Raw genomic sequence first — 20,415 nt, 5'->3', positions numbered from 1 at the left:
TTTCAGAGTTTCTCAGGTTGCCTTGAAAGATATCTACAATTTCTTTCTCCTTTTGTAAAAAAATGGAAGTCAAACTAGAAGAATATATAGTGTGTGATAAACTGATATGTTTTTCATTACTTGGAAATGTGTTTGATTTTCTCTCCTATGTATTTAGCTTTTTTGGCTTTGAACCTTCGCACTTCGAAGTGTAATTCTGGAGGAAGACTGTCTTTAAGTTTTACTGAAGACTCAGCTATGTTCTCTTTTGTACTGACTTCACCCGAACTCAATATCCTGGCAGAGAAAACTCACTGCTTATGACCATTTTAGGTACCTACTGTCCATAAGTATAATTGTTTATCAACTAAAGGGATCTTTAATCTGTAAACGTATGGGGAAGGCCTACAGACAAGGTGGATTCAATAATAAATATCATTTTGATTAATCCCATAATAAGTAAATATATAAATAAATAGGGAAGAAGTGGAGAAAACACTGGAAACAGATATACTTCTATTATCAGCATCTACTGTAGTTAGCTCCAAGATAGAAAACAAAGGAAACTATTTTGTGACAAGAGGCAACATTTCAGTCTAAAAATTGTTAGACATTTTAGCTATGCCCTTGGAGAGAATAGATGTGAATGACATATGTGTAATTACTCAATTATCTGTGTGTGTGTGTGTGTGTGTGTGTGTGTGTGTGTGTGAATACTGAATAGTTCATATCCTAATATATTATGTCTTAAAGTTTTAAATGACGCAGCCAGCCTCTATGTGGTGCACACCTACAGAGACAGCAAAATCATGTCATAAATATAACTATGATTTCTAATAATCAGCTACATGTTGGGTAAATGCGTTTAGGTTTAGAAATATCAAATTATGGGGCCATTTGCTATATTTCTAATGTGAAAGGCTCAAGGGAATCTATAAATACTCTAAATTCATACTTGCCATGGAAAAATTTTACTTGTCGCTGAATTATTACTTGGCCTCTGAAAATCATTATCATCATTTGGCTCCCTTGGAGAGATAATTTACCTCATATGGACAAGCACTTTCCTCCCAAGAGGGAGTAGTTTTACTAGCCTGTGCTTCATAGGATCAGAAATACTTTTAATTGTTTCTCTAGTGCTGATAGCTTCTTTCAGCTGGTAAGAGGACTAATCATCTTATGCAAATACCAAGCCAATGAAATAATACGATGTCTGTATTCAAAGCAATTAGGTTGCCATTTTAATTTCTGTTCTGTACTCATAAATTCCAAAAGAAACACTGAAACATCACTTGTGATCTTTTTTATTGGACTTCTAATTAGTAGAATACATTTAGAGTATTTTTGAAGATTTTACAAGAATATATATGACATACAACATACATAGGGCTATATATTATATAGTCTATTTTAGAAAAGTTATAAAGCTTAATATCTTAGTTTCTTGATACTTTAACTTCCGAGAATGGACTCAATACATAGAATTTTAAATTACTATTTTTTTTAAAAAATGTCATTTTATTTAGGAACAATAAGAGATAACAAAAATAAAATGACCAACCATATTTCTCTCTTGACTGTATATCCTATTCTCTTTTTCTTTTTCTGGACTAGTAGCTAAATAGGTCTGTGCAAGGCAGCTAGATTGTTGATTACGCAAATCACATCAATGGGTCCCCATACACAGACATAGACACACACTCATATGTACATGCACACACAGTCACAGATTCTGATGTATTTCATTTTATTTTCGTTTTCATCTTCCCAGTGGTCTGGTACTCATTTCTATATGAAATGTACTCTCTAAATCACTCTGGACTTCTACCTTGGGCAGTTTTATGCATCCTAAATAAAGACAGCAGGGCTGTGGCCATCCCCTAAGAACAATGTTCTCATTTCAGAACACAGACGCCAAGCAACAGGAGTCCTGAAGCTGCATCTGACTCCAGCTTGTCAAGCTTTACAAGCTGTTATTTTCCTTGCCTCTTCACTGTCCTAGGGACTGTCTGATTGTCCTCTTGAAGCTTTCGCCATTGATTCCTGTTTCCTTACTGTGATGCTCTTCCTGGGAGATGGAGAGGCTTGTACAGATTGTTCTAATGAGGGTAATGCACAGAGCTCTTACCAAGATGTGAGGTGACCGGGGAGGAAGCATCAGGGATGCCCGAGTGATTTGTTTAATCTGCTTTTTCTATTCAACTACATGCTGTACGCCCCATTCCCTTGAGAGGTTTACAGCGACATGTTGTCAGTGTTTGGGACTGGCAGATTTGTATTTATAGAGTCCTAGTTTCAGGGGTGAAGGGAAGACTATACCCTTTCATTGCCTTTCCCCTGGAACATCAAGACAGAAGGGAGAAAACGGTGTTGTATATGTATGACGCTTCCCAGAAAAGTGACACATCGTCCAAAGGGGATGGATTCACAATATCCCATTTGGGGGAGCCCGCATAACATTCCATAGATTCCACATCAGTTCAAGTCATTTTATTGTTTTCCCCCCAACTTTTGTGAAAAGAATACTGAATTAAAGAGAAAGAGAGATAAACCGAGGGAGATACTAAGAGTGAGAAAAGGAGGGTTAGTTTCTTAAGTGGAAAAGAAAATTCCTTTAACACAAGTTACAGTACTATTGAAAATATGCTGCAGCACTTGAGATGCAGATTCAAGTCCTGTTTTATTTATTTTAAAGCATTACAGATGCACTTGAAGACAAGCCATCAGTCAGCAATGACACAGAACATGAAAATGTATAAAAATAAATTGGGCTTTAATTTTTCTTGACTAACTATAGACATCTATCATAACTAATGCACTTATAATGGCATAGTACTCTTCCCCCCAACCCCCTTCTATTTGGCAATCTCATCTATTTTGTTATGTGTCTTAAACCTAATTAGAAAGCAACAGTCCTGGCTGTGATAAAATGGCAATATTTCTTTTGACCAATATTGTTGAAACCCACTGCAATTAAAGTTATGGCAAAAGTTTATGCAAAAAGAGTGCAATATTTTTGCTAAATAGTGTGTGAAGTCCTCCTACTTGTGATACCTAATTACTGGTGTCATGCTTGTAACAGCGACATCTGTGCACACTCAACACTCTAATGGGCAGCTCCTACAGGACTAATGCATTTTAATTGATGGTGTTTAGCGTGGCTTTTGGTTTTTCTCGCGTATGAGAAGCTATGCCCTTCTGCTCTCTTGTCCCCAGATGAGCTGGCTCTCTGCTGGGGAACTCACAGTACAGATGGTCAACAAAAGGTGAAGATTGCCAGGACTGGGCTATCAGTCCCTTTCAGCCAAGATAAAATCTGAATTACTAATCAGCTTCCTTCTGCCCCCACACTCACTCTTACTCCTAGCCAAGCTGTTTACATTTGGACTTCATGCTAATCTCTCTTTGTCAAATGGCTTTATCAAGTCCTATTTGATTAGAAGCACACCTTCCTAACTAGCAAATCAGGACTGGACTATTCCAGTCCCTTAGCACCCGTAGTTCATTTCAAACACAAATTGTTCTTTCCTTGGGGAGAGACCTAAAACCTGGTTAAATTTCATCTCTGGTATCATCTTAAATGGGAAGAAAAAGTACTCGCACACAATAGAACTAAATGGGGATCACGTGTGCTTCACACGACTCTGGATGGTACATCCTCTATAGAATTGTTATCAATGTTATTATGTTTAGCTCTTCACAAATATCGCATTTGGACTCAGGGCCTTTTAAGAAATGTAGTCTTAGTTCTACTTTGATAAGAAGCCAGTTATACAGCAAAGAATAAATGAAATGATATACACCTTTCACTGCATTGACCTCAAAATGCTTATAACACTCTTCTTTGTTACTAAAGAAAGCGTTTTAAAAATCATTTGCAACAGTTCAACACATGGGTTGCAGTTGTAAAAAAAAAAAAAAAAAAAAAAAAGACTCTACAAAACGGTAGAACTCCCAGGTCTACTGTGCTCAAAACTTCTGATGCTGGAGTCCTGAAAGGTATGAGGGTCAATCCCAGTTTGGAAGTGGGCAGGAAAATTGGCTCCCCCCACTGCTGGTCAATTAACAAAATCCCTTTCCTTAGTTTTAAAGACAGTCAGTAGTGGGTCTGCCTGTGTGGCCACCCAGAGTAAAGAGTGAGAAAAGGAGTAAAGTGTCACAAAGTTCTAATGAGATGCTGTTAATTTTAAGTATATTCAGTGCATTCTTCTTTCTGCATTAGGAGGGAAAAGAAACATTAAATCCCATTCTCTTAAACCATGATCTTAGTACTGGTTTCTAAGCAACCACAACAACAGAATGAAAGAAAAAAAAATGGAGATTTGGAAGATTTCCCCCCCTCCACGCCGAATTAAATACATGGTTTTGACTGTCAATCAGGGTTTTTTGTTTTTTTGTGTTTTTGTTTTTGTTTTTGTTTTTTTGTTTGTTTGTTTGCATTGCACATTTTGTTATAGAATATTTCTAAATCTGAGCTTTAAATTAAGAAAATATCACTAAAGATAAATACTATGTGCTACTATTAACTTTATGTTCTAAGAAAGATACTCTCTTTTAAAGCAACTTTAATGGGATTAAGATGGTAAATTCTGTACATATTAAAAAGTAAGTATTTCAACAGATATATGTAAGACTGTCCTTCCCTGGTAGCAAAGATTAAAAACCAAAATGATAAAAGTGGTGTTGCAAGAGTAAGCAGAGGAATAAAGTAAAGCAATTAAACGGATACTTCAATATAAACACTTTGTAATGCTGAAAGGTACTGCAGAGATGCACAATAATATGCCAAATAACAGCACCCGACTTTGGCTGCCATAACAAAGTACCATACACTGGTGGCTTAAACAATAGACATTTATTTCCCACAGTTCTGGAGGATGGAAGTACTAGATCTGAGTGCTGGCTGAGTGGACCTTAGGAGAGAGCATTCTTCTTGGCTTCCAGAAGGACATCTCTCTCTTGAGTTCTCACAGTGTGGAGAGGAAGATCTAGCTTTCTGGTCTCCTCTTTTAAAGGCAGTAAGCCCCTTGTTAGGATCCCATACCCATGAATTCATCTAAACTGATTACCTCCAAAAACCCACACCTCTAAACATCATCACATTCCTGAGTTAAAGCTTCAACGTGAGCACTTAGGGATACAAAAATTCAGTCCATAAAGTCCCTAGTACTTCTATTATTATTTCTGCTTTGCATTTTAATTTTATGTTAACTGGTTTAGTTATCAGGATAACTTTTTCACATGGGAATTATTACCTCGTATTACAGGCAGGGAAATTCAAGCTCAGACTGATACTTAATTAACTTGCCCGAATTTCTACTATTATTAAGGGCAAGAGTTTTTAAGTTTTTTATGTTGGGTCTTCTGATTTCTGAGTTAGATATTAGTAATGTAAAAACCTTAAAATATTAAAATTCAAAGGCCAACTATACTATTCTCCTAGCCAGAACTCTAGTGCTAGTCACAAAATAAAGGTTTTTTGGGGCACCTGGGTGGCTCAGTGGGTTAAAGCCTCTGCCTTCAGCTCAGGTCATGATCTCAGGATCCTGGGATCGAGCCCCACATCGGGCTCTCTGTTAAACAGGGAGCTTGCTTCCCCCCGCCCTGCCTGCCTCTCTGCCTACTTGTGATCTCTTTCCCTCTCTCTCTGTCAAATAAATAAATAAAATCTTTAAAAAAATAAATAAAGTTTTTTGATTGGGTAAGTGAATAAGTTACACTACCTCATGAGAAAGGATAATTCATGCCAGACACAATTCAACCCTTCAGGTCAACCCTAGGGATAGAGATATAAGTAAGCACTCCTTGGCAGAGTTTACATAGGGGACTGTGGGCAGAGACAGATATTATAATTTATACATAATATTCTTATTTATGGTAGTATATATTATATTATGGAAACAAAAGGAGAATCACATGGGCCAACATGGGGAAGATATAACTTGGGGGAGGTAATTTGGTCAAGCAAAGCTTTTGGTGAGATGTAAAAACTCAGCTTTGATTTCAGCACCTTATTCAATCACAAAACAGCGGCGTTTAAAAGCATTCATAAACCATGTGAAACTTATTGCACATCAAACTCTGAATGTAATTGTATCCAATAATTCCAAGAATTTGTTCTTGGTAATCTGAACCAAGCATGGTAATATCTCTAATTTTCTTTTCCACATAATAGAGAAAAATATATTTACATTGTAGAAGATGAAAACTTGTGAATATTCCAGTAAATGAATGGATTTCCCATCTTTTCATTTTTTTAATGCTTGTTTTTGTTTTTAAAGATTTATTTATTTATTTAATAGAGAGAGCAAATAAGGAGAGGAGCAGAGAGAGAATCTTTAAAGCAGACTCCCTGCTGAGCACGGAGTTCTATGTTGGGCTGGATCTCATGATGCTGAGATCCTGACCTGAGCTGAAATCAATAGTCAGAGGCTTAACCAACTCAGCCACCCAGGTGCCTCTGTTATGCTTTGTTTTTAAGTTAGCCTTAAGGCCAACGTGAGGCTTGAACTCACGACTTGGACATCAAGAGTCACATGCTGTATTAACTGCCAGTCAGGCACCTCTTATACATATCCTTAAATTGAACTCAAAGTTCTGAATAGTTGGTTGCTATTTCTGCTTCTTGAAATATCTTCTATTTCCTTCATGTCAAGTATACTTCTGTTTTAATTGTAATCTTAATTAGAATATGACATTTTCCTGATGATCACCAGTTGGCTGCGATTTGATCATCAATTCCATAATGTTTATGAATATCTGTAGAAAATTCAACAAATGTATGTTTTGATTGTTACTATAACATATTATTGCTCATACTGGTTTTGATTAAATAAGAATCCCTTTACAATACATGTATTTTACAAACATATATGAAAGTTAAGCTTTCAAATAAAGTTAATGTTTTCAAATAATAACACCTATAATTATAGAAGGAAGCATACCAAGTGAGGAACCAGTAACTATATTAGCAATGATGGAGTTATTTTATTTTATTTTATTTTTTATAACATTTATTTCTTTTAGATAGAGAACATGCACGCAAGACCGGGGGGCAGGTCAACGCGAGAAGGAAAGAATCTCAAGCTGACTCCTTTGAGCACAGAGCCTGACAGGGGACTCGATCTAACCACTGAGATCAGGACCTGAGTTGAAATCTGATGTTTAAGCAACTGAGTCATCCCAGTGCTCAGAAAGAGTTGTCATTATAGACAAGATATCTTGTTGCAAAGACTCACTTGAAAAGTCTAAGTTTGGCTCAAAATTCCTGATACCAAAATCTTACATAGAACAACTTAAGATCAGAGGTATCTCTGTGTAAAAACAGCAAATTATTATTTTTTTAGATCCTGACTATAGTTAGTAAAATAATGAATAATCATTGTATTTGCTTATTAAGTCAAGGCATATTTTTAATTGGTCAATTTAAAAAATGTGTTTTCAATATAGAAAATAATAATAATTAAATCTTAATAATAATAATTACAGTGTTAGCAAGTGCACATTAGAAGAGGTATTTTATCAGCAGCAAAAAAGAGAATATGATTATATGGTAGTTCTATTTTAATGTTTTGAGGAATTTCCATATTGCTTTTATAGTAGTTGTACCAATTTACATTTCCACCAACAGTGTACAAGATTCCCTTTCCTTTACATTATTGCTAACACTTACTGACTTTTCTTTTTATAATAGCCATCAAGACAGGTGTGAAAGTGGTATCTCACTGTAGTTTTGGTTTGCATTTCCCAGTGATTAGTGGCATCAAGCACCTTTTTAATATACCTGCTTGCCATTTATATCTCTTCTTTGGAGAAACACCTTTTCAGATCCTTAGTCCATTTTTTTCCAGCTTTATTGAGATATAATTGACATATAACATGTATAAGATTAAAGTGTACAATGTCAGTATTTGATACACAAATATAGTGAACTGATTACCACAATCATGAGTAAACATATCCATCACTTCACATAACTACTTTTTTGTTTGTATATTGTAAGAACATTTAAGATCTGTTCTGTTAGTAGTTTTCCAACTATTAAAGATAGTATTATTGACTCCAGTCACAATAGTATATGTTAGATCACCAACACTTATTCAGATAAGTGGGAATTTATCTACCCCACTCCATTTCTGTGGGTATAGCATTTTTGGAATCCATGTATAAGTGAGATCATGCAATAATTTTAGACTCTGATTTATTTCACTTAGCATAATGCCCTCAAGGTTCATTCGTGTTCTCACAGGTTGCAGGATCTAGTTATTTTTTATGGCTGAATAATATTATATATTACATACACAATATATTATTTCCATGTCTTGGATACTGTGAATATTGCTGCAATGAGCATTCCAGATATCTCTTGGAATAGTGATTTTATTTCTTCTATATACCTAGAAGTGGAAATGCTAGATCGATCATATATGGTAGTTATACTTTTATTTTATTAAGGGAACTCCATATTGTTTCCTTAATGTCTGTAACCAGTTTATATTCCCAGCAACAATGTACAAACATATCATTTTATCCATTCTTACTAGCACTTGTTATCTCTATATTTTTTATAATTGCTGTTCTAACAGGTCTAAACTTTAAAGATGTCTATTCTGGTCCCTTGCCCATTTTTAAATTAGATAATTTGCTTCCCCCACTTTGAGTTTTATGAATCCCTTACCTATTTTGAATAGTAACCCCTTATCAGAATATGGTTTGCAATATCATCTCCAATTTTTTGATTGTTTTCATTTCTTATTGTTTTTTTTTCCCCTGTATAGAAGCTTTTTAGTTTTTATGAAATCCCACTTAACAAATTTTTCCTTTGATACATGTGCTTTTGGTGTTACATGCAAAAAACCTTTGCCAATACCAATACCAAGGAAATTTTCTCCTCTATTATTGTGTAGGATTTTTATGGTTTCGGCTCTTACAATTATTCTTTAATCCATTTCAAGTTATTTTTTTAGTGGAATAAGATGGGGGTCAAATTTCATTTTTTGCACATAATTATCCAGTTTTCCCAGTACACATTTATTGAAGAGATCATCCTTTTGCCATTGAGATTTCTTGGAACTCTTGTTGTATGTAGGTCAGCTGGCAGTATATGTGTGAGTTTATTTCTGGGCTCTCTAATCTACTAAAAATTTTTATGTGTCTGTTTTTATGCCAGTACCATCCTGGTTTGATTATTTTAGTTAATATATTTTGAAATTAGAGTGTATGAGGCATTCAGTTTTATTCTTCTTTCTCAAGATTGTTTTGGTTATCTGGGGTCCCTTGTGGTTTCATGTAATTTTATAATTGTTTTGATCCAGCAATCCTAATTCTGGATATTTTTCAAAAGACTGAAATCAGGATCTCAAAGAGATATTAGCCCTCCCATGTCCATTGCAGCGCTACTCACAATAACCAAGATGTGGAAACAACCTACACATTCATGGATCAAGGAATAGATAAAGAAAATATAGTATTACATGCAATGGGATTCTATGCAACCTTTAAAATGGAAGAAATGCTGAAATGTGCAATAACATGGATGAATTTGATGACCTTATGCTAAGAGATATAAACCAGTCACAGAATAAATACTACATGATTCCACTTAAATGAGCCATTTAAAATAGCCAAATTCTTAGAAGCTAAGAGTAGAATAGTGTTTGGCAGTGGTTAAGAGAAGGGATAAAAAGGGAATTGTTAATCAATAGCTATAAACGTACAGTTATGCAAGATGAATAAGTCCTTGAGATTTTCTGTACAACATTGTGCCTAAAATTAATAATACTGTATGTTATACTTAAAAATGTTAAGCGAGTAGATTTCATATTAATTATGCTATAGTAAAATAAAAATAAAATTATCTTGAAAGAAATTTTCACTCAGTGGTGAGGTTGAGATGAATGTAGTCTGATCCAAACAACGCTATTTGATACTGAAAAAGAGTATACTTTAAATAGTATAAAAAAAAGAGAAGCAAAGAAAAAGTGACAAGTTAGGTGTATATTTTGGCTTCTGACAAAGAAAGAAAATAAATTAGTAGTAGCATTTGAAAGGCTACATTGTTACTGTATATGTAACCTCTAGCATGTAAGCTATGAGAAAGTAGAGTTTGCTTTTTCCCCACATTAACTAACACATTGCAAAATTTCTCAGTAATGATTTGAGTCATTGTTAGTTGTTTATAATTATAGTAAACTGTTATTACCAACGTTACCTATCAAAAGTAGAAACTCATCATTACTATTCACTCTAATTTTTATAATTAATTATTCTGTAGTCCTTCTCCCAGTTGGATAGTGTTAAAATATAAGTAAGTTAAAAACTATTTTTTCAAAATTTTTGTATAAAAAGTTATATTTGTAGAAAGACTGGAAAAAAAAAACAATTTAATAATCCCCAGTAAACCATTATCTATATTTAACCTTTGTTAATATTTTGTCATATTTGGATGACACAAATAACTAAAATATAAATGAAAAGAGGCAAAATAACAACCAATGCCACAGAAATACAAAGAAATAAAAGAGAATATTATGAAAAATTATATGCCAACAAGTTTGATAACCTAGAAGAAATGGGTAAATTTTTACAAGCATGTAAATTCCCAAACCAAATCAGGAAAAGACAGAAAATTTGAGCAGACTAATTATTAGCAATGAAATTGAATCAGTAATCAAAAAGTTCCAAAAAACAAAAGTCCAGGGCAGACGGCTTCGCAGGGGAATTCTAGCAAACATTTAAAGAAGAGTTAATTCCTATTCTTCTCAAACTATTCCACAAAATGGAAATGGAATGAAAACTTGCAACCTCATTTTATAAGGCCAGCATGACCCTGATTCCAAAACCAAAGACTCTACTAAAAAAGAGAATGACAGGCCAATATCCCTGATAAACATGGATGCAAAAATTCTCAACAAAATACTAGAAAATCATATCCAACAGTAGACTGAAAGAATCATTCACCAAGATCAACTGGGATTTATTCCCGGGTTGCAAGGTGGTTTCAGGATTTGCAAATCAATTGAGGTGATACACCACGTTAATAAAAGAAAAGACCAGAGCCACAATATTCTCTCAATAGATGCAGAAAAAGCACTTGACAAAATGCAACATCCATTCTTGATAAAAACCTTCAATAAAGTAGGTTTATATGGAACATACTTCAACATCATAAAGCCCATATATGAAAGACTCACAGCAAATATCATGCTTAATGGTGAAAAACTGTGAGCTTTCCCTGTATGGTCAGGAACAAGACAGGGATGCTCCCTTGTCACCAATATTATTTAACACAGTACTCGAAGTCTTAGCCTCAGCAATCAGACAACATAACTATAGGACATCTAAATCAGCAAGAAAGAGTGGCCAGTTAGCTCAGTTGGTCAGAGCGTGGTGCTGATAAATCAGCAAGAAAAAAGTCAAACTTTCACTATTTGCAGATGACATTATACTCTAGGTGGAACACCTGGAAGACTCCATCAAAAAATTGCTAGAAATGATACAAGAATTCAGTAAAGTTGCAGAATACAAAATGTAGAGAAAATTGTTGCATTTCTATACACCAATAATGAAGCAGCAGAAAGAAAAATCAAGGAATCAATTCCACTTACTAGTGTACCAAAAACTATAATATACCTAGTAACTATAATATACCTGAAGAAATTTGCAGATTAGAAGAACAAATATTGTTTAAAATGTCCATATTATCCAAAGCAATCTACACAGATTTAATGCAATTGCTATCAAAATACAACCAGCTTTTTTCACAGAGCTAGAACAAACAGTCCTAAAATTTGTATGGAGCCACAAGACTCTGAATAGCCCAAGCAACCCTGAAAAAGAAAAAAAAAAAAATGCTAGAGACATCACAGTCCCAGACTTCAAGTCTTATTACAAAGCTGTAGTGATCAAGACAGGATGGTAGAGTCACAAAAACAGACATATAAAACAACAGAACATACACCAATTGAACAGAATAGAAAACCCAGAAACCAAAACCCATGAGTATATGGTCAGCTCATCTTCAACCAAACAGGAAAGAATATCGATGGAAAAAAGACAGTCTCTTCAAATGGTATTGGGAAAACTAGACAGAAACATGCAGAAGAATGAAACTAAACCTCTTTCTTATACTGTACAAAAACACAAATTAAAGATGGATTAAAAAACCTAGATTTGAGACAGGAAACCATCAAAATCCTAGAGGAGAACACAGGCACTAACCTCTCTGACATTGGGTATAGCATTTCTTACTAGGTACATCTCCTGAGGCAAGGGAAACAAAGACAAAAATGAACTATTGGGACTTCATCAAAAGATAAAAATCTTCACAGTGAAGGAAACAATAAAATCAAAAGGCAGCCTTCAGAATTAGAAAAGATATTTGCAAATGACATGTTTGCCAAAGGGTTAGTATCTAAAATAAATAAAGAATTTATGAAACTCAACACTCAAAATGCAAATAATCCAGTGCTTTGGTGAGTGCTGTGAAGTGTGTAAACCTGGTGATTCACAGACCTGTACCCCTGGGGATAAAAATATATGTTTAGTATAAAAAATATATGTTTATAAAAAATAAAAAATTAAAAAAAAAATAAATAAAAAAATAAAAAATTAAAAAAAAATTCTTATTATTCAGAAATTGTTGGGGAAGTGATTGCATTCATGAAGTTTTAATTCCATAAGCAAAAGATTAACACATATATCCAGGTAAAACTCTTAATGTCTCTAAAATCATGGATGTTTAATGTTTAATTCTAGAGAAATCAAATTAGGAAGCAAAAGACATTCCTACCAGTCCAAATTGCAAAGTGAAGACACAGCTATCCTGATTTGGGTTTGGATGTCACATTTAAATCTTGACTTCTCCTACCCTAATAATCTATTGTTCTCTTTGGTTGGTTCTCCATAAAATATTATCTTGGAACAAAAGTAAACATACTCTTTATTGTATCATCTAGCAATTGTGCCCTTTAGTATTTAGCCAAAGGAGTTAAAAAGCCATGTCTACACAAAAACCTGCTAATAGATATTTATAGTAACTCTATTCATAATTGCCATAACATGGAAGAAGCCAAAATGTCCTTCAGTAGGTTAATGGATAATTTGTGGCACATCCAGATCATAGAACATTATTATTCAGTTCCAAAAAGAAATGAGGTTTCAAGTCAGGAAAAGACATGGAGGAAACTTAGATGCATATTACTAAGTAATGCATATTATGCATATTACTAAGTGAAAGGAGGCAATATGAAAAAACTACATACTATATAATGCTAACTATGTAGCATTTTGGAAAAGGCAAAACTATGGAGATAATAAAAGTCAGTGGTTCCCAGTGGCTGGAGGCTGGGGATGAATATGTGGAGCACAGAGAATTTTAAGGAAGTGAAAATATTCTGTAGAGTACTATAATGATGGACAAATGCCCTCATACATTATCCAAACCCCCAAAACGTGTAATACCAAGAGTGAATCCTAATGTAAAATATGAACTTTGAGTGAATATAATTTGTCATGTAGGTAGATCATTTTTAAAATTCTGGTGGTGGATATTAATAATGGGGTAGTGATTAAAAAGGGGGTAATTAAATGTATAGGGTATGAGGTAATATGATAAATCTTAATATCTTCCTCTCAACTTTTCTATGAACTGAAACTGCTCTAAAAAATTCTTTAAAATGTTATCTTAGACATTCTTCTAGTGATACTTACTGCCAACATATATACCATGTTAAAATATCCACTTGAACAACTACACTCATCCCTCCTTTTCTTAAACTATCCCCCAGCTAGCTTAAATACCAATTGCTTTTTAGTTAGTTCTATACTCTCAGATTTCACATCTGTTCTACCTTAGCTTATGTCTACATTTTACTTACATATTTCTTCCTGCCCCAGAGTTTTGAGTATTCTGGGTATTATTCTTCTTTAATATCAAAACTACAACTTTCCATTTCTCAAGACATAAACTGAGAAAATATACCCAACTGACAAGTCCCTAATCAATTCCATTTTCTCAAAATGCCTTCATATCTTTCATTAATCTGCATAATCTTTTATAATTAAGCATTTACTTCATGTGTCCTCTTATTTCTTTTCTATGCTCAACATTATGCTCTACTCCAAACTGTAATTACAGTTTTTCTTAAGGTTTCTTAATTCCTCCTTGTGTCTGGATATCTCTTACATGCTGAATCCTTTTTAGATTTTCAATTTAAATTACATAGAGTAGAAAAAAAGGTAATCACTCTCTTCTTTCAGATTTTGAATTTCCTGAAGACGATGACCCAGTGTAAAATCTGTTCACTTTTGTATATTTAAACTTTCATCATCTGCATTCAAGTTACCATCTATTAAGACTATTACAATAATCATAATAATCTCTTAACTAGTCTCCATACTTTATTTCCTGACTGGTCTCCTTCTGTCCTGCAGGATATTATTCATTCTTTATCAATAGTAGAAACTGATCGACTGGTTGGCTTATTGTTTATTCATTCATTCATTTATAAAACTCATCTTAATTTCCTCTCTGTATCATTTCTTTTCTTTCAGCAAACAAACTTTATTTGAACCTTAAAACCTTTGGTGTCTTTTTATTAAATATATGGGCAACCCTCAAATACTTTCCTAGATCTAGAATTCTGTGCTCAATATGATTTCTTACTAATATCTATAGATTCACCTTGTGCCAATCTCTCCCTTATTTGCTATACCCCAACCCCACTTGGTTGATTTATGTTCCTCACACATGTGAACCTCTTCCATGCTTGGAACTTTGCCTCTGCTACTTCCTTTACCTTTACCTTTCCCTCTGTCTTCATGTGACTGGCTCTTCTCAATCTTCAAAGCTCAAATTAAGTATCGTCTTCTAGACATTCATATATGTGGAAACCTTGAATAATCATCACACATTATTCTCTATCAAACCGCTTTTTAAATTTAGTCTCCTTCAGATCTTTTTGATTGTTGTTTCTTTCTCTAGATCTTTATGATGTGTATTTATTGATAACTTCATTTAATTAAAAGTTTAATATTTTCCCCCCTTTATTCTAAGTTCTTTTAGGACAGGGGTTTACCTGTATCAAAAAGCCCATGATAATATATTTAACATGGTAGACATACTTAGCACATCTTAAGTATGTTAGGTGAATAAATCAACAAATAAATGAATCAATAGGTAAACGGCTTACAACGTCTCATCATTGAGTACTTCAGATACAACTTTCCCTTAAACTCTAATTTTTTTAAACTTTTCTCTTCTAGACATAAGAAAAGTAAATGAGCTGGATCTGTTTCATTTGATTTTATATGCATACAAGAAGTTAAAAAAAATGGTATATATTTACGTGTAATATACTTCCCCCATAATATATCAGGACACCTTATTTTAATAAAGTTCTTATAAATATACAGCTATATTTGAAACCCTAAATCCCTACTAAGTATACCACAATGTGAAACAAATCCAATTTGCTATCAATATTCCATACTTAATTGTTTAGATACATATTCTTCTTCAGTTTTAAACTAGAGAAACATGTAATACATATTTGCTTTAACTTCATTTATGCTTTAAGTTGTCCCTCCCCTGTCCAACTAAGACATGGAATAGTGCAGTTTTAATAGGTATAATATTTGTTGAAAAAATCATTCACTTGTTGCAAAAAATTACAAAATTTTAATTTCAATGTAATCCATATAAGCAGCATGATTTAAAAGGATATGTGAGGACACTACTGGGTGGCTCAGTGGGTTAAGCCTCTGCCTTGGGCTCAGATCATGATCTCAGGGTTCTGGGATCAAGGCCCGCATAGGGCTTTCTGCTCAGCAGGGAGCCTGCTTCCCCCCTCTCTCTCTGCCTGCATCTCTGCCTACTTGTGATCTATCAAATAAATAAAGAAAATATTAAAAAAAAAAGATATGTGAATTTGATACCAATACTAATTATTTCTAACTTTTATATATTCAGATAACTTTATTGAATTTTTAGAATCATTTTTGTTACATTGATTAGTAATAAGTTATTGGAAATGTAAAAATAATTTATGCAAAAGACATTTTTAAAAATGTTCATCTTAAACAAATGTTAGCTTAAAATAGTATATCATAGTTTATGTATTAATAGATGACATAAAAAAGGAGTACTAATATCATTAAACACTCATCCCAGGAATTTGTTTCTTACTTCAGTACTTTCTATATGATTGCAAGGATCCATGGAAATTATAAATGAGTTCTCCATTTTTTTTTATGTTTCTAACAAACTGGAAACATCAAATTAGAATTCAGTCTTTTTTCTCCCCATGACTCTTAGTATCAAGTTTCCATTTCAACAACCAATGCATTTGTCTAAACCTCCAGGGTGCCTACCTCTAACAGAAGGTGGAAGCACACACACACTTTTTATGTCATCTTGTCATGCTGTGGTATCTCAAGGTGCTCTGCAATAACATTAAACTTAAAAAAGTTATCTCTACTGCTGAGTTAATTAGTTAAAATCAGATAAGTGGCAATGACAACAAAAACATCTTACATTCAGGCTTAAACCTGGAGTCAATATCAATAGATGTAGAGGAGTTTCTTGAAGCAGGTGCCTTGTAGCTCAAAAAGGGACCACCCACAGAGATATATTTCAACAGGGAAGATGTAAGGAAACCTGCTTTAGTTGACTTCAACTTCTGAGCTGTGAAAAGAATCCCCAGCCCAAGAAGGTAAGTCTTTATTTTTGATGAGCATTGTGAGTTAAAGTTACTTTAGTGGTGTAACATGAAGTCTGACAAGTGCCACTCGGGAGAGGGGGCATAGTCTTACATCCACTGATGGAAATTTTGGATAGTTGGCAGCGGCTATGTTTTAATTCAGTCATAGTCCATTAAATAAATGTAAGGTGATCCATGAAGGATATGTCAGGTGTTTAATACCTTGTAAAAAATGGCCAAGAGGGCGCCTGGGTGGCTCAGTGGGTTAGGCCACTGCCTTCGGCTCAGGTCATGATCTCAGGGTCCTGGGATCGAGTCCCGCATCGGGCTCTCTGCTCAGCAGGGAGCCTGCTTCCCTCTCTCTCTCTCTGCCTGCCTCTCCATCTACTTGTGATTTCTCTCTGTCAAATAAATAAATAAAATCTTTAAAAAAAAAATGGCCAAGATACCCTCTGAAACCATACCAAGAAAAGAGGATGCTCTTTCATTCCAGCTACAAGCAGATATAATCAATAGATTGAGATCAATAAAGCATTAATCTATATTATATTACTACTATTAAACACTCTAGGAAGCCGTAGGGCAAATTCAAGGAAGAAAACCTCAGAAAGAGCATTAAAGGCTTGTACAATCCCACTAAAATTCTGCAAATTCTGGAGTGATATCAAAATGATGACATAGATCAATCCCAACTCTAGTCTCCCTCACAAGAAGACCAGCTAGCAAGTGTACATAGACAAGACAACACTGTAAAAATCCTGGAACACAGAGGTGGGGCAAAAGCACCCCCTGGACCAAGAAAGGACCACATTAGAAGGATAAAAGAATCAACTATACGAGGATACCCCTCCCCCAGGCCAGCACAGCACCACACAAAGAGGGACCACTGAGCCTGTGGTCTCTCCAGTGGGCAAATAACTCAAAAGTAAATATCCAGTTCCCCCAGCATTATGGGTTACCTCCTAAGAGGCCCACTTTAGTATTTCCTCACAGGGATTGCAAGGGGAATCACTGGGGCTTGATCACTGAAAATCATATTGTGATGTAGAAGATGGGTAACAAGTTCTTGGATCTTGGCATACAAAATTTCCACATGCTGGAACACCTAAGTAGAAATCCCAATAATTGGCTTTGTGCATCTGTACAGACAAGACAGTGGGGCCATCTTGCTAATGGACTCAACACATAGTTCTGCCTGATTTGGGACACTAGCAGTGAGTCTTGCTGGCCTTGGAACCTGTTCTGTCACTCACCCTGGATAGTGGGATTAATTTATAGCTGTGCCTACTGCTGAGTGTTGTTCCCAGCCCCACCTAACAAGGAAATATGACTAGAACACCCAAAGAGCTGTGTAGCTCAGCAGCACTGAGCAGAAAGCCCAGCTAACAGCTATGACCCTTTGTAAGCCATGCCAACAAGGAGTCTGGTACATAGTTCTAATTTTGGACCTCAAATAAAGAGGCTTACTTGCCTGGAAGCCCATTCCACTACCCCACAAAGGCATGGAAGATAATTCATGGTCCTGCCTACTGTTCAGTGTAGTCCCCAACCCTGCTTATATAAAATGAAACCTGAGCAGGGAACCTGAGAAACTAGATAACCCAACAATACCCAAGTACAGACCTGGGCCAGCAACTCTGTCTGTCTATGGTTAGGCTGACAGCTCCATCGGGGCAGGGAGTTTGATATGCTGTTCTACTTGATTTGTTCCCCTAAAACAGTGACTTTGCTGGTCTTGGGGTATATTCTGTAGCTCCACCAAGGCTAGAAATTTGTAGCCCTGTCCACTATTGAATTAGGCCTTCAGTCCTGACCAAGAAACCTAATCAGATGCATAGAAAACTGTCTAGCCTATCCTACAGCACCCACATAGTGGCATTTGATTTGAGATTGCAGCCACAGACAGCTATCTGCAGAGTAAACCTGGGAGCTCCAGATGACCATAGAACTCAATGTACAGTTCTGCCTGATGAAGGTCTCCAAACAATGAGCTGTTCTGGTCTTGGAATCTCTTCTGCTGCCCCTCACAGTCAGGGAAGCTAATTTATATCCATGTCTATTATTGAGTATGGTACCCAGTCTCACTCAACTAGGAAATCTGACCAGGAAATCCAGACAGCCACAGAGCATATCCTAGAGTCACACCTGGAAAGAAAGTGAAGGAGTAGTCCTGTCCAGTTATTCCCAAACAGCTGCATTTCTCCATGACCTCAGAGCTCAGAGAATGGCCTCACCCAAAAACAGTTCCCAAAGGTCTTAACCAGCCTAAAGAATCTATCAGCTGACCTTTCCAAACATCGAGCTGATCTGACAGGTGAAGGGCTTTCTCTGGCAATGCAGACATGTAAAATATGGAAGAGGAGACCCCTTACTCAAATGCATAGATACCAAAATAAGGAATCAAGGATCACAAAAAAATCAAGTAAACATGACACCACCAAAGGAAACTAATAAAATATAACTGATCCTAAAGAAATGAAGATCTATGAACTGTCTAGTAAAGAATTCAAAATAGCTCTCTTTACGTAGTATAGTGAACTATAAGAACACAGATAGATAACTAAATGAAATTAGAAAACAATGAAAGAACAAAATGTGAATTTTAATGAAGAAATAGAAACCATCAATAAGAAAAAACAAAAACAAAAACAGAAATCCTAGAGCTGAAGAATTCAATACTGAGGAAAAAAAAAAAATCAATAGAAAGCTTCAATAGCAGATCAACCAAGCAGAAGTAAGAATCAGTGAAACAGAGATAGGGCATGGGTAGAAGAATAAATGAAACAAGATGGGATTGGGAGGGAGACAAACCATAAGTGACTCTTAATCTCACAAAACAAACTGAGGGTTGCCGGGGGGAGGGGGTTGGGGAGAAGGGGGTGGGATTATGGACATTGGGGAGGGTATGTGATTTGGTGAGTGCTGTGAAGTGTGTAAACCTGGTGATTCACAGACCTGGGGATAAAAATATATGTATATAAAAAATATATGTTTATAAAAAATAAAAAATTAAAAAAAAAAAAAAAAAAAAAAAAAAAGAAATCAATAAAACAGAGGAGCCAAAAAAAAAAAAAAAAAGTGTGAAGAAAGCCTACAGAACTCATGGGACACCATCAAGGAAACAATATTTAAAGTATAGGAAGAGTATACAATATTTAGTATACAATATTTAAAGAATAGGAATTTAAAATATAGGAAAAAGAGTAAAAGATACGGAAAGTATACTTCAGGCAATAATGGTTGAAAATTTCCCAATTCTGGGTGATAGATTGATATCAGATTCATGAGGCCCAAAAGATCCCAAACAGGTTGAACCAACAAAGGGATACATTGAGACATAATATAATTAAACTCAAAAGTCAAAGAGAGAGAGAGAATTTTGGAAGCAGCAAGAGAAAAGTGACATGTCACAAACAAGTGGACTACAGATGGATTTCTCAAGAGGTATTTTTCAGTCCAGGAGAGAATGGGATAATGTATTTAAAATACTGAAGGAAAAAAATCTGTCAATTAAGAACACTATACGTGATAAAGTGGTCCTTCAGAGATGAAGAAGAAATAAAGATTTTCTTCAATAAGGAAAAGTTGAGAGAATACATCATAACTGGATGATCACTAGACCTACTTTATAAGAAACACTAAAGGGAGTTCTTCAAGTGGAAATAAAAGAATGCTAATTAACATATTGAAAACAGATAAGTATAGGTGTAAAACTCACTGGTAATTATAAATATAT

Source organism: Mustela lutreola, chromosome 13 (assembly GCF_030435805.1).
Source record: "Mustela lutreola isolate mMusLut2 chromosome 13, mMusLut2.pri, whole genome shotgun sequence".
NCBI classification, from domain to species: Eukaryota; Metazoa; Chordata; class Mammalia; order Carnivora; family Mustelidae; genus Mustela; species Mustela lutreola.
Note: the sequence above shows the minus strand (reverse complement) of the source record.